The following is a 19803-nucleotide window of genomic DNA, read 5'->3' on the forward strand; positions in this document are numbered from 1 at the left end:
GAGCCCAAACTTTCGAATCTAAATAAACCTTTGAAACCTTTGATAATAAACCTTCCAATTTGGTTAGAAGATGTGCGGGTTAAGTGTTTTCTTAAGATGATGTTTACATGTCTTGTATTTGATTCAGTGAAGGTCAAACTATCATCTTACAGTTCAGTTTAAGCCTTATACGATGTTGCCAATTGGCGAGTAGCTGTTTAATGTATTTGCCAAGGCCAGTTTGTACTCATATTTTCCACTTGGCAAGTGTTCATTTTGGACCCTGCATTCAATGCTTTGAAATGAGCAGCACATCAGTGTTAAATGAATGTTTTAGAAGACGGCATTGCTGTCAGTAATGCTTTGTTTGAATGTAGCTGCATTACTGGGCCATAAAAAAATCATGGTTTACTGTTGCCTGTAGCAAAACCTAATTGGTTTTCATCTAGTTAATGGTGACTGTTGACAGAAATTCTTCTTAAACCTAAGAAAAATGGTCTAGAACGTCAAAACTGCTCCAATCATTTACCAAAGATTGAAAATATAAAATGATTTTACCGTTTGTTTAATAGAAAGGTTCACCCACAAATTAAAATTTGCTGAAAATGTCCTCACTCTCAGGCCATCCAAGATGTAGATGAGTTTGTTTCTTCATCAGATTTGGAGAAATGTAGCATTGCATTACTTGCTCAGCAATGGATCCTCTGTAGTGAATGGGTGCCGTCAGAATGAGAGTCTAAACAGCTGATCAGCTGATTGGACTCTCATTCTGACGGCACCCATTCACTGTACAGGTCACTAAGGATGCACTTTATACTTACATTGCAGTTTGAGTTGCTTGCTGATGTTTCAAATCCTGATGTGTAAAATCAAACTTGTATAGCTGGAAGTGTCAGCATTCACTATTTTCAGGCCTTATTGTCATCCTGATTATATAAAGAAAAGCAGAAAACTAGCTTTGCATTTGATGCAATGGGGGGAAAAATCAATGCAAGCATATAAAGCAGTGTGAAGCTCTGAGTGTGTGTGAACTGGATGCATAGCGTCATCCGTTTCTCTGGAGGTGAGGTTGTTTTGACACATGCAAGACAACTGAGATATGCTCAAAGTTTGTCTTGTGCAGATCATGCAGCAGAGCAGAGAACTGAAGCACGAATACTCAATTTTATTAGCTTTATCTTCTTGAGTGGCTTTTTGTGCTTAAAGCATCTACATAAGGTGATGTGTTTTTAATTAAGCTTTATTGTTGTTGTTTAGAATGCAAATATAACATCCAGTGAAACTCTCACAGTTACAGCTCTGCTGACGTGCATCTTGCGTTGAGGAAAGAACATCAATCTGCTGTCCAATCAGATAGACCCAGCGTTATGACATCATAACCAACCTCATATCGAATAGTTCATCATGACAATAGTCACATGTGACACATGTCCTTTGTTTACCGCTCTCAATGGACCTCAGTGAGAGGAACACAGCTGTAAATGGGCTTCACTGAGGATGTTGTAGACCTTATCTGCTGTGATTATCAGGTGAAATGAATGACCTCATAAGTGTCAGGAGTGATTGATTATTTACATTAGAGAAATGGAGATTATAGTAATATTTATTTAAAATATTTAAAATAACATTTATTTAAAAACACAAAGTGTACTGAAATGGCAAGCTCTTATCTAAAACAAAGAGTGGCTGATTGTTTTCTATGTGATTTTTGTGGGCAGCTGTTGGCCGTTGCTGTTTGTGCAAAGTCAGGCTACACTAAACTAGATGTAGTTTGATAAACATGCTCCATTTATACTGCTAGTCTATTTGAAGTGTCATCTCAATACTCAAAGTGACATCATGCCAAGACCAGGAACTGATGCGGCTAATTGGAAGATTTACCAAAGGTGGCAAGAAGACTCAGGCAAAATCTCTGTTTATAATCTTTGTAGAGACAAACAAAAACTATTAGAAGTGAAACTGCTAAAATAAGCATTGGCATAGTAGTATATTAATAGCCGAGGAGCCTCGGTTACTTTCACATTCATGCTTTTAAGACATTTTCTCCACAGGCTATTCACACTTAGCTGAATATATGCAAAGTTATTATAATAATAACATAAACTCTTGAGTGCTAAGCTTGCTACTTTATTAAAGACTGAATATTGTAATTATATATTCAACTGAATATATCCACATTTGTTTAAGTTTATGTCTTTAGAAATAAACTTTATTTAGTGCACAAATATAATTTCAGGCATAACTAAGTTGATTGTTGATTGTGTAAAAGACTTGATGCTAAAAATATGCAGATTTTTTTTATTAAATTTTTTATTCTTGTAAAGCCAACTCATGGCTATTTCTGAATCTTGAGCCCATAAAAAGCTCATAAAATGACTGAAAGCAGGTCTTTACCTCCGTAATGTGTATTTGTTGTCCTTGAGTGTGGATGTATTTTTAGAGAGGCCACTTTTACACCGAGTGGGTTTTGTAGAGAATATGACAGTTATATTTCCCATTTAACAAACAATTTTACAGTAAAGCGGTTCAAGATGAAGAGAAAGAGATCTGACAGAGGACGCGGGTCTTTGTTGAGTCGAGCATGAGTGTTTATTTACAGATTGGATGTGTCGGATCTACTGTCATGTTCCCTAGATATACGTGTATTCTGATTGGTCCATGGCAGATATTGTTATACTGTATTTTCCAGAATATAAGCCACTTGTATAGACAGTGCTGTAGGGGTCATGTATTTTTGTAGGCCGAAACCTAGAAACGAGTTTGCATTTTAGCACTTCCGGTTTCATTGTCCTGAAGTCAGTGTTTTAACATTTTTTTTTTTTAATGGGTTTTTGGTTAAATGCCTGAAATAAGGTCTGTTTAAAACAAGCTCAAGATATTTCCATGTTTTATTCTAAAACATAAAGTACATCAGTAATACATCAGTTGTGATATTTTTTTTTAAAGCTCAGACTTGTCTTGATAACAAGTGTTTAAATGTGATTGCAGAGTTTGTCTGAGACATTAAACATCATCATGTCGAAGAGGTAAACTCATCTTCTCACTAGTTGCTTTCACAGCCTCATTGTGTTTTGCAAATGATTCTAACTCGAACTTTCAAGGAAAACGTTTTTTTTAATAAGGACTAGAGTTGTCTGAAGCTTAATGGTGGTGACGTTGAAGTTGTGATCGTGGTGTAGTTCGTTTATAGTCTACGTTTAGCATTTTACTTCTTGCGATTGTATTTAGGCTTCAATGTTGTGTTCATTTTTGAATATTATCAGTGAGCAAAACATGTAATAATCATGAAATTTGGTTGGTCACAGAACTTATTTTCTGCATTAATCCAAAAGCGAATGGAAAATCCTAATGGGTTTTTGTCGAGGGAACCAGGGTGATGCTAACTTCCGGGTTGGCCTACAAAAATGCGTCATCGCTGCAGTTCTATATACAAATACCTTCTGGAATACTTGATTCTGATTGGTCCATGGCCAATATTTTCCAGAATATAAGTTACGTTTTTTTATCATTTAAACATGGTGGAATTTATATTTCTACAGTCACTTATAATAATGCATGTAAAACACATTTGGACTTGTGCCGAGAGCCCAAGTTTATTCAGTTTCGCTTTAAATAAATTTGTTTAGACTTGGCGTTTATGTTAAATGTTGATTATAATGATTTCCAGTATAGTTTGTTTGTTTTGTATACGTATATTTGTAATTCCCGTTCTGTTCTGAGTATCATTGTTGTGGAGTGTGGGAAATTAAAATGCATTTTGTAAATGTTTCGTTTTATTTAGCCTACCACTATTTTACATTGTTTCTCAGTACACAGAGAAGTCGCATCTGTGTATCTTTTTCTCAACAATGCATTTTTATTGTCAGATTCGACTTATTTTCCAGAAAAATTGGCCAATGGGATGGCAGATTTCAAAGTGCGTAGGCCTACTTCACGAGGATCTTGCGTGATTTATTAATATGAATGGAAATGCTAACGTTCAGTATTGTAGACCTCCGCGGCTTTGATCTCAGGTCAGTTCTCGTCATATTCCTGGACTATTTGTCTCCATGATCACTGCCCTTTGTAAAGCTCTTGTGCTTTAGGACATTTTCTGTCAGCTCTGATCTCTCACGTTGGTTCTCTTGAGCACGGACTGTCCTCTTCTAAAATAAGCCATCACTTTAATAGCTGGTCAGGTAACAAGAGCGTTTCTCGCGGCACGAGCGCTTTAAACCGTCTGACAGACACGGCACTTAATTTACTATCATTTTCACGCGATGATCTACCTGATGTTTCTCTCGGAGCAGCTTGTGTTAATGCTGGTGGAGATTAGCCACCGTTTCCATTCACCGAGCCGCGGTCCCACGTCTCCGTTCCCGTTCTAATTCAACTTCCTCATTACTTTAGTGTCTCGCAGAATGAGAAAGAGCGACAGAGAGGGAGATAAGGAGAGAGCATGAGGAGAGACAAATGGAGAGCAGATTGTTGAAGTTTAATTGAATCCATCAGAGAAATGAAGTGAGCCGATGGCACATTTACAATATGAGATTTGCATTTCTCCCGTGTTTGACAGCGTTCGCGTCCCTGTGTTCGTTTCCAGACAGAAGGACCACGCGATAGCTTCCTGTAAGTGACCCGTGCCTGTGAACTTGTCCAATCAGACGGCGGTAGAGCACATTCACCGACGTATTTGCATGTAAAAAAGACGCACCCACCTCAGGGGACGTTTTGCCCCCCCCCCGCAGCTACTAATGACGCCGTTTCCCCGGACAATTAATTAGTTTCCGAGCAGAAGCGATGCAGAGTGTGGTAATACCAGATGTTTGTTCTATTTACTACTGCACGGTTGAAAACGGCAACAGTCTGTTGTGGTGTTCCTAATTGTGTAATTGCGCCTTCAGCGATAAAGATGACGGAATGCTTCCTTGAATGTCGGCCCCCTGGAAGGGCCCTTATCACATTATGAAGACGTGTGCACCAGCAGGGCTAAAGTTAAAGCTCATTTGTTTGGCCCTGCTGCATTAAAACATGCAAACTTTCAAAGTTCAGTCGGGAGACATAAATGCCAATGTTCAGGTCTGAAATACTATCTTATTAAAACTAGAATGCTGCAGGGATGGCGTACGTTTGTTGGCCAAATCCCAGAAACAAGTTAGGGTTTTAAGCACTTCTGGTTCCATTGTCCTGAAGTCATTTAGTTTTTGGTTAAATGCTTGAAATAAGGTCTGTGGTGAACACGAGCTCAAGATTTTTTGATCCGACGACATAAAATACATCAGTAATACTCCCTTGTGATTTTTTTTTCAAAGCTCTTAGATGTCTTGAAAAGGTGGTTGCTAACATGTGTCTAAATAGGACTTCAGAGTTTGGACATTAAACATCATCATGTCAAACAGGTCAACTCATCTCCTCACTAGTTGCTTTTACAGAGTCGCTGTGTTTATAATCACACTCTTGCAAACTGTTCTATCTCATTCTACCTAAATAAAGACAGGAAGAGTTGTCGGAAGGTTAATGGTGGTGACGTCCGTTCATAGCCTATATTTAGCTTATTACTTCTGGAAATTGTATTTAGTGTTCAGTTGCATTCATTTTTGAAAAAGATTCATTATAAAAAGTTGTAAGTATCCTGGAGTGTGTTTCCCGATAACGTTGTCTCTTAGCGTGCTACAAAGATTCTAAAGGTGTATCTTAACTAAAGGTATACCTTTTCTAGGCATGTTCCCCGAACAATACCGTAGGAGGTTGCTTAAGGTATACCTTCTTACGTGCAACGTTACCAGGTGCTGTCCACGGCGGTGGTGCTGAATTGGTTGATTTCAGTGTCTCGAGAATGGATTATTCACTCTATGCAGGGGCTGCTTCAGTGCGTTATGTGAGAAAGCGGTGCTCTTTATAAAAGAAGTGTTGATTTTAAATAAATACACGGAACTCTTCCCTGTTAGAACGCAACAAACTTGTGTGAAACTTTTACTTTCGCTTTAAAAATGTACATCACGTCAGGGAAGAAAACTAAGAAAGAAAAATATATGCCCAGAGCACCTCTCAGATGTCACCACATAAATACAAGGGGGAAAAAACCTTCATGAGACATTGCTTAATAATTTAACAGCTTTTAACAAAAGAAATTGGTGTAATTATTGGTGTAAATCACTAATTTCTGTTACTGGATGAGCTACTACGTCAAGTTTGTCTCTACAAAATCAATTCAACAAGATCTAAAAGCAGTGGTCCAGACCAGCCTTACGAAAGTATGACTTACAGAAGGTATACTTAACTAAGAACATTTTTGGAAACACATATTAATGATAAGGCACAGCTTAAGGTATAACTTAAGAATGACGTAGCGTTAAGAAGGTTTCGGGAAACGCAGCCCTGAGCTTTTGTTGGTCACAGAGCCTATTTTCTGCAATAATCCAAATGCCAATTGTTTTTTGTCAAGGGAATCAGGGTGATGCAAACTTCCTAGTTGGTCTACAAAAAAACATATTTTGCATTTTAAGTTTTATTTTTTTATTTTTTTTTATGTAAACGTGTTGTAGCTTTTGGCAGATCCAAGGTGACCAGGTTTAGTGCATAAACAACCCTGCTGGAAGCAAAAATCCTGTTTTTCCAAGTAGATTTGTATTCTAAGTACATTTCTTTTCAAGCAACATATAAATTGCAAGTATTTCATTACATTATAGTAAATGCATGTACATGATCAAAGATGGAAGTATGCACCAGGCTAACAGAGAACATTTTCAGAACATTTTGGCATAGTTCACTCAGAGTTATGAACAAACGTTCTTCAAGAAGTTATCTGGTCTTTAATAATGTTCTCAAAATGTTAGAACAAAAACATTATTTCTATGTTGTTCATGGAGCGTTTTTCTGAAACGTTATATTCAGACATTCGTCTACCATTTTTTAAATGTTTCAGAATGTTCTGAGAACATTCAATAGTAACGGTCCCATAATGTTTGCAAAATTCTAAAATGGAATGTTCCCTTAACATTTGCATAACCTAGAAAACACATTTCTGTAATGTTCATATGAAAATCTTCAGAGAACATTCAGAAATAAAATTTTCATACTTCAGCTTAATAGGAACGTTAGCAAAACTTTCTTAGAACATATTTTTGTTAGCTTGGCATGCTGTATACTTCGAGAGAACACATTTGCGATAAATGGGAATGCTAATGGAAGGCTCTCTTCAGATATTATAGACCTCATTGGTCTGTTCGCATAATGAGTCAAAAGAGATCGAGACTGAAATGACTTCCAGTTCATTAGTCACGACTGAAATCAAAGGTGAAGTCGAGACCATTGCATTATGGGATGCAGCCATTCTATGCATACAGAAATTCTGCATGCTAGCATACATAGTGCAGAAATGTTAAGGTTCCCTGTCCAATCGGCATTGAATATAGAGGTGCTGTAATGTGCTACATTTCGGAGCACATATTCTAATTGGAAAATGTCTGCTTCATAGACAGACAGGCTCTAATAAGCAGAGCGTGGAGCAGACAGAACAGCAGCTGGGCCTTTGGTTTGCTTGAACAGCCGTGTTCCAGTACAGACGAAACGTCGCCAGCACAGCTCAGATGAAATTCAAGCACTTAAATCCCTCTGCGAAGTGCTTCTTCCTCTAATATTTACATTTAAATTAATTAATTCGTCAGATAGCGGCTCGCTGTTGGTGCATACAGTCAGAATGTGCCGTGGATGCAGTTTAACACGAGTAAATTCTTGCTTGACAGCGCCAAAGAGCTAAACATTCGGGAGAATCCAACAGACTACGCTATAAAAAGGCAATCTGGGATTTAACAGCGTTCTTTGTGTCTCATTGTCCTGGAAGGAACAGTGCTGTGAGATAAAGAGCACAATGAAGGATCCTGCTATAGAAGAATGCTAGTCAGTAGCACAATGTAAAGGCTATATTAACGCGGGAGGAAATGTCATTTGATACTATTTCAAAAGCAATTCATGTAGGATCACGGAGAAGAAATAATTACTGGGTCTTGTTATAAGTTTGTGTGAATGAATGTGTGTTGGCTGTAGATCTCATTCTGTTTGCACACACTGAAGAGATTTGAACAGATCTGGGTGTTGTGTATGTACAGTGTAAATTAAAAAGAATCCTTAATTTCAGGGGATTTTTTTAGTGTTTAGAAATTACCGTAGTATGACAGACTGAAGCCTAGTGCACACTGTATGATTTTGTCTGCGCTTTATCATTATTGATTGACAGATTGTACATTATGACCCTATTTAACAGTCATAATGTACTGCAGCATTACAATAAATGTACAATGTAAATGACAACTCAGCTTTTTTCGAAACACCGCAGCTTTTCCCATTGACAAAACATTGCTTTATTGCTTTTTTTCTGTCATTTGCACTTGTCTAAACTTGTTTCTCTCATATATAGTTTATTCAAATGATCCATCCAGTTAAAAACAACTCAGAGATTAATTTGAGTCTCTGCACAGATGCTAGCGTGACATTTTGAATGTGGCTTTTTTAGTTTTATGATATATAAATGAATTGTATTATATTAAATAACTTGCAGTAATTTTGCACAAATATTTATCCAATGAGATTTATATCTAAATGAAATGCACTCTTGACATAGTTTATTGAAATTAGTTTTTATTTTTAGATTTTCAGTTTTTATTTTAATTTTAGTTAAAATGTTAGTAATTTTGTTGTGTTATGTTTTTATATTATTATGAAAAATTTTGCATTCATTTTTATTTATTATTATTATTATTATTATTATTATGTTTTATATTTCTATTTAGTTACATTTTTTAATTGATATTTTAGATTTAATCATTTTTGTACTTTAACAAACTTATTTTATTTAATTTTGTTTGTCAAGACAACAATTCTAATTTAAATTTTAATCTAAATGTATTTTTATTTATTTATTTTATTTTCTGTTACATTTCAATTAATGTACTTTCTAAAACTATTTTTAAGTTTTAGTTTTTTGTTAAGAACAACAACACCTAAGCAGTTGTTAAGGTACTCTGAGTAGTGTGTAATGCATTGCTGTATGGTTGCTAGGTGTTTTTTAGACGACTTACACATCCTGCAGTGTGCGTCGAGATACGGTATCAGTCTATTATCAAGTGTTGGCTAGTGGCCTTGAAATCGTTTGACAAGGCAAATGGTTTGCAGTCATGTCATAACCACTTCACTCTTTCTGACCTCACAAGCTGTCCTCCATCTTCACCTTTGACCTCTCGTACATTACCTTTGATGAAAACCTCAGGCGAGCATTTCTACTGCGATGAGGTTTGACCAGGACTCATGAAATATTCTTTCTCTTTCATTTAATGCCACACACAAACACACATCTGAAAAAATCAAACCTCTTATGATTTGACCGTTATTAAAAACCATATAACAGCTCAACACACAGATCTGCGCCTCAAAATCAACATGAAATGCCGTTTGCAGCGCATGCAATACATTATTTAACGAGATAACTGTGGAGACGGACTTGACTTTTTCCATCATGAATTGTTTGGATCATAGTGTGTTTCTCACATCAGAATGGAGTCAGAGCTGAATGTGAGTTTGCAGTGGATTATGGGGGATCTGAAACAGTAGCACACACTTTTGAGAGGCTTTTTGACTGGAAATTGGAGGCAGAAGGTCCTGTCCCAATGCTAATGCTGCATTTTTAGTTCTTTCATTATTTGTTATTATTGTTTTCTTTTTTTCTTTCTTTTTTTGGTGCCTTTATTGCATTAACCTTACATTAAATGAATGCATTAACTTTTGTCAAGAAAGCAAAAAGACTGCATTACCTAAACAATGATTAAATAGCTATTTGGATATTACCTATTTGAATAGCTATTTGACTAATATGACGTTTTGATGAAGACAAGGTCAGTCCTTATAAAACTCTTTTTTTTTTTTTAATGAAGAATCATGCACAATAAGTTAGGGATGCGCCGATCCGATATTCATATCGGGTGTCGGCTCCGATACTGCCATTTTTTTTGTCGGATCGGGTATCGGTCAGAGAGGGCCGATCCATATCCGAGATTGTGCGTATTATTCTGCGTTACTTCTGAAGCCATACGATAGCTTAAACGGTTACTCCACCCCAAAATGAAAATTTTGTCATTAAGCACTTACCCCCATGTCGTTCCAAACCCGTAAAAGCTTCGTTCGTCTTCGGAATTGGTCGCATTCAGTTACGACAGTCAGCTCGGTAAAGCTCGCTCCAAGATCATTCTGTGTTCCCATTATTATACTTGATTTGTAAATAAATGTCTATGATTTTGCAAAAAGTACTTTATCTTCTTCCCAGAGTTTAATGTTGTTTTGTTACTTGCTATCGGGTGTCTGTGAGAACAAAACACGGGCGTAGAAAAGACTATAAATAGTTTTAACGCGCACAGTAACTGAAATTTAAAACTGTTAAAAGAAAGGCTACAGTTAAAATACACTACGCATCAATTTCTCTTCCCTTTGTGCTTTGCAGTTTTTAATGCAAAGCGCTGCGTGCTGTGACTCCGTGTTGCTTCAAGCGCATCATTCTGTATACCAGATGCGCATATTGTAAGCGCTTCGTGCCGCACTGTATTTGTTTTGTCCTATCGAATCTATCATATGTTGTTGCCTTATTAAAAAATATGCTATACTTTTAAAAGAAATGTATTTGAATTTTATAGTATATACTTATATAAAAAATACATTCATGGATTTTATAATAATACAAATAGCAATGTGTGACATTTTACCATATTTAGTGCAACATTTTTATTTGTTCCCCACAAAATAGTTTTTTCACTAAATATTTGGATTTCTAAAATTATTGTGCACTGATTTTTCTAGAATAACTTTTGCTGCCAAATTATCCACTAACCTAGTTTATGATACATTTTTGTCATAGATTATAACTATACATAGGCCTATATTTTTTCATATGTTTATTTTATTTTTCTTTATAATGAAGTAGTCTGTATCTAGTAGATTGTGAAAGAATGATTATCAGTTCCACACACAGAGATATATAAATTCTACATTTATTTAAATGGAAAAAAAAAAAAAACTCGGTATCTGAGGTGAAAAAGGCGGATCGGAGCATCCCTACAAAAAGACCATGAGCATTAATGCAAGACATGGGCGTCGCTAGGCCATTTTTAGGGGGGCTATAGCCCCCCCAAAATAACTACTCAGCCCCCCTAAACTTTTGCGATTAGCTCCATAAACTGTATAAGAATTCGTGATCGCCTCAGTCCCCTTTAAATTTCATTTGAAAACGGCGGCAGACTTCAGTCGGCTCCTCCCCGACAAGACATTGCAGGTGAACACTTTAACAAATAGATATCAGCATATTTCCATTATGGCAAGTTTTCTAAAAAGTTATGTTTAAATATGCAAATGATGCATTATGAAATGAATATATGCACCATTTTGAATAGATTTGCAGAACATGAATCTAAATGCTGGTTAAAGCCAGACTCACAATTCTTGTTTCATGTTGTTGACATATTGAAGTTAAAGGTTTTTATAGAGGGGATTTCAGATTTCTTTATTTATCACTCCATAAATCAGAAAATACTGTCAACAACCAAACAATATACAAGCCTTTATGTATAATGCATTGTAAAAGTAGTTTTAATGCATGAATTATGCCTTTTAATGCACCTTATAATGCATTGTCTCATGAATACTTGGAACCACAGTTATAACACATTATAATACTTATCTATTCATTGTGCTCTATTCAGAAAGTATAATGCAAACACATGACAAACAAACCTTCAAATAATTTAATGCATTTTAAATTTGGTTACAACTATTTGCAAAAAGATATAATGCATTACAATGTACATTATGAATATCTTTATAATTCATTATACATAATGACTTTAAGTAAAGTGTTACTGAATAGATTTTCACCATGTTTTTAGGAATAAAATGTTATATAAATCCGTGTGAATGATATATGAACAAACCCTTTAGTAAAAACCTTCAGAATATAGTGAGGAATAAAACTGCTAAGTTTGGTGTTTGTAAGTCCTGCTGAAGTGGAGAAAAAACTCTTTAAAGATGTGAGTTGTAATCGCAATGCAAACACAAATAGATAAAGTGCAATAAAAGAAACACTTAAAAGTGTATTTTTGAGGTTTTATTTACACTAGCCTGAAAGAAGATTCTGTTTTCACAAAAATACATATGAAATTCAGCAGAAAGTATGAAAGTAAAAGATAATATAGAAACAAAATTCACCATGTTTTTAGGAATAAAATGTTATATAAATCAGTCCGAATGATATATGAACAAACCCCTCAGTAAAAACCTTCAGAATATAGAGAGGAATAAAACTGCTAAGTTTGGTGTTTGTAAGTGTTGCTGAAGTGGAGAAAAAACTCTTTAAAGATGTGAATTGTAATTGCAATACAAATGCAAATAGATAAAGTGCAATATAATAAACACGTAAACACTTGTATTTAGGATATTTTCTTTCTACAAATCTGAAAAAAGATGTGTTATGGAAGCAAAAGAGCACAAAAGTTGACCAGTGCATGAAAAACAATGGTTCTTGGGGTCCGTTTTGATTTCATCTTGACTTTAAAAGAACGCTTGCACATGATTTATGTCTTTAATATCACATTAATATTTAAAAAAAAAAAACTAAATCTAAAATTGTGGCACATTAGCATCAGTTTCAGGCTGGTGTATTCATAGATGGCTGGCCTATCGGTCACTATTAATAGAGTAATGCTAATGCTTTGCTTAAGAAAGATATATGGGCCACTTTAGTGTTAGTACAGTAAGATAATGGATCTAGAAATCGAGGAACGGCTAAGAGAAAAGCCGCAGTGCATAATCAGCGTTCTTCCTCAATACCACTGCGTTTAATCCCAGTTCAAAGAGCCGGCAGGCTTTTGTACTGATTTCCTGAGTAATTAAAATGAGTAAAAGCTCATTTAGCTTTACTTCCCTCTCCGCTGAGGGGGTCGGTCGTGGCCTGGGATTTAAAAGGGAATTTGACGGAAAAGCTTCATGCCCTGCACTGTATCCTGAGATTAAGCTGTTATACTTTTCTTTTCTTCCAAGGTTCAAAGTCGCACTATGAATTCACCATCCATTGGCAGAGTTTTATTTATTCCTCAAAGAAGTGAAGAAAACACAATTATGTAAGGAATAAAAGCAATTAATGGCTGAGATGAAAGAACCCTGCTATCCAAAACCTTCACATGTCATGATAAAGTGACGTGTAAAATTGCTAACTAGTGAAATATTCCTTTAAAATCTAAATCTGGTGCCCTGCTGTGACTAATAAATAATCGTCCACCATTAAAGTTGGTTGAACGGCTGCGAAACTAAGTACGACTTAAATCTTGCTAATATTGTACGCAGCTTGAAAGCAAAGGCAAGATGGTGACATATTTCGTGTCGCATAATTACTTCTTCTAAAGATAAAGCTGTAGGTTTGTTGGAGTTCAGTTGGGAGGAAGTTGGAACAGAAGTTGTTTTAGCTCAAAGGGTTTTGACGTGTGGAGCGTGAAGGGAACATTCAGCATGCGTTCGGAGCAACGCGTGCCCTTAATGTACAGCACGGCTCAAAGAAATGACTGCAGTTTCATGTGGGGAATAAAACTGACTTGTGTTAATGGATTGAACTGGTTTGCCTGATAACGTTGCATAAGGCTATTTTTCTTAGTTATTGTGTACACGGTTGGTGGCTGGTTTTTGGGGGCAAGATGTAGATGAGTTTGTTTCTTCATCGGAAGAGATTTTTAGAAATTCAGCATTGCAGCATATGAAATTCAGCATATGTCTTAATGATGGAGTGGTGTGGATTATTGTGATGTTTTTATCAGCTGTTTGGACTCTCATTCTGACGGCACCCGTTCACTGCAGAGCATCCATTGCTGAGCAAGTGATGTAATGCTACATTTCTGCAAATCTGATGAAACAAACTCATCCTAATCTTCGATGGCCTGAGAACGAGGACATTTTCAGAAAATTTCCTTTTTGAGTGAACTGTTCCTTTAAGTATGACTGACATGCTGGTGGTGTTCAGCTTGGCACTTTAGGAAACTCGTATTTCATGTGTGGTTAAATTTGCGCTCATACTCTACCTGTATGTTCAGTTTTGGTTAGACTTGGTTTAATTTAATCCCTGAATAAAGTCCAATTTACAGTGATCGTGTCTTTACCACAGAATATGGCAAAGGCCAACAGAGCAGGTCGATCGAAAACCCAGAAACACCTTCAGTCTGCCTGCTCTCTCATGCTGTGACTGATGAACATGGCATGGGCTCTGTGGCGAAAGCGTCTCTTTTATCTGCTCTCAGGAAAGGGGTCCGTTCTGCTCGACTGCACATTCAGACACACGAGCACTGCAAATGTACAGTGGGATTGACCCGCACTTTCAGAGGAGCCATGCTACGCCTTTCTTCTTCTCCGTAATAGCTTTCCTGAAGCAGCAGCACCATTTTGCTCCTTTCTGTGAGTTTGTTTGGTGCGTGCATTAGATTGGTGGTGTACAGATCAAGTGTGGTTGTAATTTAAAGAGTCTTATCATGGAAAACAGAGTTAATTTATTTTTGTTTTTTGAGCTGGAATCACTCTAACATTCATAACGCAGATACAGAAAAGACCTTTTACGGAAATTGATTGGAAAAGCAAGCACATGACACGTGTTGAGATGTGCACAGTCCACATTATAATGATTCCAGTTAGAACATTGTCCTTTACTTTGCAGATTAATTATAGTGAATTTGCCTTTTTAAATATGCACAATACAAGAGATGCATAAGTTTAGTTAATGTAAGTCAACATACCGAGGCAGTAATTCATTTTATTTATGCATTTAGGTTTATTTTATTTTATTTTATTGTGAATTTGTACTGTATTTATCTGTATTTACTGAGGCATTAATTCATTTTATTTTTTGCATTTGTTAACAATAATTTTTTTAAATTAATTTAATCATTTATTTAATTTTATTATTTACATGTTGATAACAATTTGCATCACACTGACTTAATTGTTCTGGTTAATGAGAAGTTGTTTTTTTTTACTGAACATAACATTACATTTTATTTTATTATTAATTTTGTCATTTTGAATATGAATAATATAAGATGTACTGCATTTATTATTTTATTCACTTACTGAGGCATTAGTTCATTTTGTTTATGCATTTATGTTAATAATCAGATTTCTTCATTTTTATTTTATTTTCTAGTTTATTTCATTTTAAAAAATGTATTTCTAAGTAATAATTAATTAAATAATTTCTATGTAATAATAATTGCATTACATAAGTTTTTCTGCATTATTTGGGTAAATTATTATTTTTTTTTTTTTCAAATAGTAAGCATAGTAAGGTACATTTCTGGCAGCGTTAATCATATTTTTACCAGGTCATTTTATTCACTGGCCTCTGGCCAGCCATCATTTTATAAAAGTATTTCTTGAGTGAAGTATTTTTCTCTCTATAATGTGAGTAATGTGGACTAATTTTTAATGTAATATGACACATTTCTTCATCTAGTTACAATGCGGTCTTCTGTGGACTGAGAGTGGATTGGATGTGGAACTGGTTGCTGAAGATCCAGCCCTGATTAGAGCTTCATAGTGTAATTTCTCCATCTCAAACATGACATTTTCACATCAGTCACTCACTTGATTTGTTAGTCACAAAATGATATTTCTACATAGATGAGTTGTCTCAAAGCCTTGTTCAATTCAGCAGCAGAAAAGCAATTAAATTAAGGTGAATATATCGGCACACCGAGTGGAAAATCAAAGCCACATCCGGGAAAATTTAAACTGCGGATTGAATTGTGGTACATCTCCTGAATTTGAATAGAAGTATATAGAAGAGATACTGAGTCTCTTTCTTCGTGAAGTGGAGCTCATATAGTGCAGATATCATGTTGTTCTGTCAGCAATTTCCCCGAGGAGGAAAACAGAGAGACAGAGGGAGCGATACAGAGCGATACAGAGCGAACAAGCGCGGTTCGGTCTCTAGATCAGACTGACAATAGAAAAGCTCCACATGGAGCCCGAAGAACTCTGACTGACACCATCATTTAGCGCCTCTCCTCCGGACTGACCTTCATCTGGGTGAAAAGACCTCGAAAACCCCTCTGGCGGCGCTCCAGACGCAACATACGGCCCATGATCATGAGTTCAGGTTTCTCCATCACATCTGAGCTCCACACAAATACACTCAATTATTTTGATTAAGAAATGTTGACACTATTTAATGATCCAAATCTACAAGTTATTTTTATGAATAGTATTACTAATATAAATAGTTTTGCATGATGTCACATACTGTTCACTACTGTTCAGAAGTTTGAGGTCAGTAAGATTTTTGTTTGTTTTTGTTAAAAAATACAGTAAAAACAGTAATATTTAATAAAATTTATTTCTGTGATGTAAAGCGGAATTTTCAGCATCATTACTCCAGTCTGCAGTGTCACGTGATCTTCAGAAATCATTCTAATATGCTGATTTGCTGCTCCAGAACCATTTCTGATTGTTATCAATGTTGAAAACAGTTGTGCTGCTGAATATTTTTGTGGAAACTGTAAAACATTTTATTTTTCAGGATTCTTTGATGAATAGCAAGTTCAAAAGAACACAATTTATTTGAAATAGAATCATTAGTAACATTGTGTAACGATGTCTTCTTCACTGTCACGTTTGACCAATTTAATGCATCCAGTATTAATTTCTGTAAAACAACATACTTACCGCAAATTTTTGAACAACACTGTCTAATGCACTATATTTCAAATCTTCTTCTCTGAGGAACAGACCGAAATTTGCATTATTGCTCACAAAATTTCATACCCATTCAGATGCAAAAATGATAACAGAATTTGCATTAACTATATTTAACTAATTAAAGCAAAAACAACACTGTAAATCCATTAAACGAATAGTTCACCCAAAAATGAAAATTTGTTGAAAATGTCCTCACTCTCAGGTCATCCAAGATGTAGATGAGTTTGTTTCTTCATCAGATTTGGAGAAATGTAGCATTCCATCACTTGCTCACCAGTGGATGCTCTGCAGTGAATGGGTGCCGTCAGAATGAGAGTCCAAACAGCTGCTAAAAACATCACAATAATCCACAAGTAATCCACCCCACTCCAGTCCATCAGTTAATGTCTTGAGAAGACAAAAGCTGTATTTGTAAGAAACAAATCCATCATTAGGATGTTTTAAAGGTAGGGTATGCAATTTCGGAGAGGCTAGCAATAGCAAGCTAGCTTTGAAACCATAAGATTCCACCCTTCCTGCAAATCACTCTCCAAAGCCGGGCAGACCAGAGGCTAACCAGCGACACGATGAGAGACGGCATTGGTGGAGGGTTGAATGCAACACTGTCAGGTGACCTCACGCCTCATTCACTGGTGAGAAAACATTACAGTACAAAGTGCATAATATTAAAATAATAACTCCTTCCATTCTCACTCGGTCTGCAATAGCATAATGGAACGTGCTGATGACGTACATGTCTGTGTGAACATGGTGCATGCAGGCATGCAAAAAACACGCGCTGACAGGCAGGTAGGACAACCTATCGTAGCCTTCGGACCGAGGGATATAATTGGATGAGCATTTTATGGTCCTACGCCTTCCACAAACGATATAAATACATTTAGAGCACTTAACTTATTGATTGCTATCGGGATGTGAAGAGATTTTCAACCAGCATAACAAAAAATGTTTCTGAAGACAATCACCTATTGCACCTTTAATTATAGAGCACTTAACTTATTGATTGCTATCGGGATGTGAAGAGATTTTCAACCAGCATAACAAAAAATGTTTTTGAACCAAATCACCTACCCTGCCTTTAACTTCAAACTGTTGCTTCTGACCAAAACACAAGTCCATTATCCATAATAACACTTCCTCCAGTGAAAATGTCCTCTTGTCTGAATCAGGAGAGAAACCTGCTCAGATCAAGCATTTACAAGACTAAACAGTCCAAAACAGCTCTAAACAAATATGTGGGTGGATTTTGATGTGAGAGACCACAGGAGATGGACTTTTTCACTGGAGGAAGTGATATTGATATTATGGATTATGGACTCGTATTTTGTCCAGATGCAATTAGTTAACAAACACGCAGCTTTCGCTTCACCAGACATTAACTGATGGACTGGAGTGGTGTGGATTATTTGTGGATTATTGTGAAGTTTTTATCAGCTTTTTGGACTCTCATTCTGATGGCACCCATTCACTGCAGAGGATCCATTGCTGAGCAAGTGATGCAATGCTACATTTCTCCAAATCTGATGAAGAAACAAACTCATCTACATCTTGGATGGCCTGAGGGTGAGTGAATGTTTAGCTATTTTAAATTTTTTGGTGAACTATTGCTTTAATGAGCCATTCTTAACCAAATGATGAAGTCTATTCCAGATCAGATCTGGGGGCTGGTCTTGTAAACAATACTGACCTTTTTCAAATACTAGATCTGAGGGAAAGCATGTCCTGAAAATCTCCTTTTAGCTTCATGAAACTCTATCCTGCTTTGATTGATTTCAGAGGTCAGTGTTGAAACGGGCAGTTCTACGAGATATTTGATGAATAATGTGATTTATCATGACAGGTCTGTTCGTTTCAGGCCGGCTGCAGGATGTCTTACTGTAATGCTTTCCATTTACAGTATGCTAATTAGCGCGAGGCCGGTCTGGGTTCGGCTAAATATTTTCTATTTTTGTTTACAGAGGGAAGCGGAAGGCTTGAATGCAGTGCTGTTTATTCACTCTGTAATCGGCCCACTCTATAACCGCTGAAGTGCTCTCCTGAGGGTCTCTAAAAGCATTTTTTGTAGCTCTGTGTTATTGTCCTCAGTGGAGCTGTTGTTTTTTAATGTAATCAGCGCTGAAAACAACCCAACAGGGGTGAATGAGGGGTAAAATACAGCCAGGGCAAGAGCTTCAGGAATATATGAAGGAGAAAACCACTTTCTGGAAGGATGCAACCTGCAGGGCAGACAGAAAATGCTCTCTCTCTCTCTGTGTGTGCACGCATGTGCAGAGTGTTCGGGAGGATTGTGTGAGTGACTGAGCAGCGTGTTTGAGTGAGTTTCAAACTCTTTCCTTTTTCTCTTTTTAGATTAAGGTACATATTGGTTGAGCTTATCGAAACTACGGCAGTTTTGTAATATTTATTTGCTGACTTTGTCGGCAAAAGAGAGCAGCAATGGGATCAAATTCTGATTGCTTTGCGTCCTTGACTGAACGCCATGGGTGCAAATGTTTATCAGATGAGACCGTGTCAGTGGAAGATTGTTTAATTGCTGTTAGCAATGCAGTTGGTGCTTTAAACATCTTGTCTGCTTCGAGAATGAATAAGGCAGTTGTTATTTTTTTTGAGGGAAACGGCTATGGTTGATGATTTAGTTGAACGTGGATTATCTGTGAAAGATGTATTCATTCCGGTTTTGCCGCTGTCTAACCCCTCGAAAAAAGTTATCCTTTCCAATGTTCCTCCGTTTATTCCAAATGATACACTTGAGCACATTCTTGCGCGTTATGGCAAGTTAATGGGACCGATTAAAATTATACCGCTTGGTATAAAAAACCCACAATTAAAGCACATCATGTCATTTAGACGTCAAACGTACATGATTTTGAATGCTGAATTTCAAAATCTGGAAGTTGCTGTAAAACTGGCGTTGAATGGGAAAGATTATACGATCTTTATCACTGTTGATTCAATGAAATGTTTTACTTGCAGGAAGCAGGGTCATGTGAGGCAATCGTGTCCTTTAAATATGGAGGCTGAAAAGGAGACGGAAAGTAATTCTGTAGTGGATCAGGTGAATACTGCTGTGGAAAATGA

General features: G+C 36.4%; 1 protein-coding gene and 1 pseudogene across 1 annotated transcript in view; one reads left to right on the forward strand and one right to left on the reverse strand.

Moving 5' to 3' along the window:
• Nucleotides 1-16136, reverse strand: part of LOC107653198 (pleckstrin homology domain-containing family G member 4B-like) — an 82408-nt pseudogene extending 66272 nt beyond the window's left edge.
• LOC107653199 (disks large-associated protein 4-like) overlaps nucleotides 1-19803 on the forward strand; it is a 165954-nt gene that overhangs the window by 6846 nt on the left and 139305 nt on the right. The window lies entirely within an intron of this gene.

This window comes from Sinocyclocheilus anshuiensis, unplaced genomic scaffold (genome assembly GCF_001515605.1).
Source record: "Sinocyclocheilus anshuiensis isolate Anshui unplaced genomic scaffold, SAMN03320099.WGS_v1.1 scaffold143, whole genome shotgun sequence".
NCBI lineage: Eukaryota > Metazoa > Chordata > Actinopteri > Cypriniformes > Cyprinidae > Sinocyclocheilus > Sinocyclocheilus anshuiensis.